Below are 2,238 nucleotides of genomic sequence, written 5' to 3'. Positions count from 1 at the left end.
TGGAGGAAGGCCAGGGAGGTGTGGTGTGGGCAAGTAGGGTGTCCAGAGTGGTGTCTGGGAGAATCTCTGCGGGAGATATTTGACTGTCACTTCATATTAACTTGAGTGGAAACTAAAAGGGCCCTGTCCTCTTCTCCCCTCTCCTCAGGCCTGCCAGGCAGGTGCAATGACGGAAGCCCCTGCAATACCGGAAGCCGCAAATGCCGGACAGTACAGCAGCCATGACAGGGGCGGAAGTCTTCTCGGCCCCACTGCCTTGTCTCTGGGCCTGGCCTTCTCTAGTTACCAGTCCTTCCAGCCCCAGGCGTGGGGCCTCAGCCTGAGCTGGCGACTGACTGCGTCTCTGGCAGGAATGACTGAGGCTGCAAGGACCCACAGGAGGCACTGCCCAAACTCCTGGCGGGACTGACACGGCCCACACCTAGCTGGGACAAGCTCCCCAGGAAGCCCGCCTACCAGAGGGGGTGGATCCTGGCCCAGCCCTTCAGCTTAGGGCATTGGGATGGACTCTTGCATTGTTCCCCTGAGGCATGAGGGCCTATCACTGGTGCAGACCACAGACAACTTCTACCCCTTGGTGGAGGATTTTACATGATGGGGTGCACAGCTTGTGCCAATGTGCTATGTGACCCCTGGGCCATGGTCATTACCGAGTGTGATAACATGTTGATGTTACTCAGCCTCAGCTAGAGTATGAGTGAGGAGGAACGGGATCAAAGGCTTTTGGGACAGCTACTGAGGAGGGAGGAACTGCAGTGGCAGGTAGACAAATGGTGATAACCTCTTGGCTTATTGGTGGTCACCTCTTGGCTTATCAGTGGGTTTGCCACTGTGGCAGCTTAATGCCTAATAATGCCTCTGTTGGGGATGTGTTGGTGTTAAACCTTTAGGAACCCAAGTTGCTGTCAATGCACACCAATGGCTGGATAATCCTGAAAGATGGAAGCAGGTGCAGATGGTGGTCTCCAGAGAAGATGTGGAGCTGGCCTATCAGGAAGCCATGTTTAATATGACTACCCTTAACTGAACTGCTCCTGGATTAATACACAAATTCAGTGCCCATGCGGCCACAGATATCACAGGCTTTGGTATTCTAGGACACTCTCAGAACCTTGAGAAGCAACAAAGAAATGATGTGTCCATTGTCACTCACAATCTGCCAGTCATTGCCAAGATGGCTGCCATCAGCAAGACCAGAGGGCAATTTAGGCTTCTTCAAGGAAACTCAGCTGAAACCTCAGGAGGATTACTGATTTGTCTTCCAAGAGAATAGGTGGATCACTTTTGTTCTGAAATTAGATCTTCCAAGTACAGAGAGGGTCACCAAGGATGGATCGCTGGCATTGTGGAAAAGGGAAATCAGACAGCCTGGATCATTGACAAGCATGGAGTTATTGAGGTCCTACCTCATGGGGCCACTGCTGCTGCTCTAGCTCCTGCACATTCCAATGTGTCCTCAGAGCCTAGCTCATGAAATGAAATGGCAGAAGTTGTTTAGAGCTTAGGGCCTTTGTAAGCAATCATGGACAATTCTCAAAAGTTGATTTAAGAAATTTCCAAAGAAGGCTACCTGCATATAGTTGCAATTGCCCTTTCTAGGTGATCTAAATTAGCCCATCAAAAGCTGCCTGTATGTGCATTCCAAGGCCAGAAGTAACTTTTTGAACTTTGTGGGGACATCTGTAGACATTGGTAGAAGAGAAGCAGAAAAACTTGTTTCGTCTTTCCAAAGTAAGATGAGGCTATTCCAGTTTGAGGGATTTTTCTTTGCGTTGGGTTAATTTCTGTACAGGGAGTGAGATTATTTATGAAATTGCATACACACACAAAAAGTAAATTGGACAATGAAAAACATTTAGATCTGAAGCAAACGAGTTTGTGCCAGTACTATTGATAAATCTAACTTGTTATGAGAGATCTTATAACGCAATGTCAAATTCTTTATAAGATTTTTCTGAAGTACTGGCTCTTTCCTGCTCTGGACATGAATTGACAGCTTGTTCAAAAACTGGGAAAGGAGGACCTGCGACCATCTGACTTGGACTCTGTTAATTCCGTATCTCCCTCTACAGCCCATCAAGGACTGGAAGAGGCAGAGAGAGCCCTAGAGCCCAGGCCTTGGTGGTCATTAAGATGTTAAATCTTGTGCTGAAAATTTCTGGTGATTTAATCAGTAAAGAGTAATTTCTAGCTAAAACACCAAAATTTCTCCCATTTTGGAACTCAAAACCCTCCTTT

At 47.6% G+C, this 2,238-nt stretch overlaps 1 pseudogene; it reads left to right on the top strand.

Annotated features, from left to right (window-relative positions):
* Positions 1 to 487: 487 nt before the first annotated feature.
* LOC100402556 (selenide, water dikinase 2-like) lies at positions 488 to 1,619 on the top strand (annotated as a pseudogene).
* The last annotated feature ends 619 nt before the right edge of the window (positions 1,620 to 2,238 follow it).

Source organism: Callithrix jacchus, chromosome 14 (genome assembly GCF_049354715.1).
Source record: "Callithrix jacchus isolate 240 chromosome 14, calJac240_pri, whole genome shotgun sequence".
NCBI lineage: Eukaryota > Metazoa > Chordata > Mammalia > Primates > Cebidae > Callithrix > Callithrix jacchus.
This window is presented reverse-complemented; position numbering and strand designations above follow the sequence as displayed.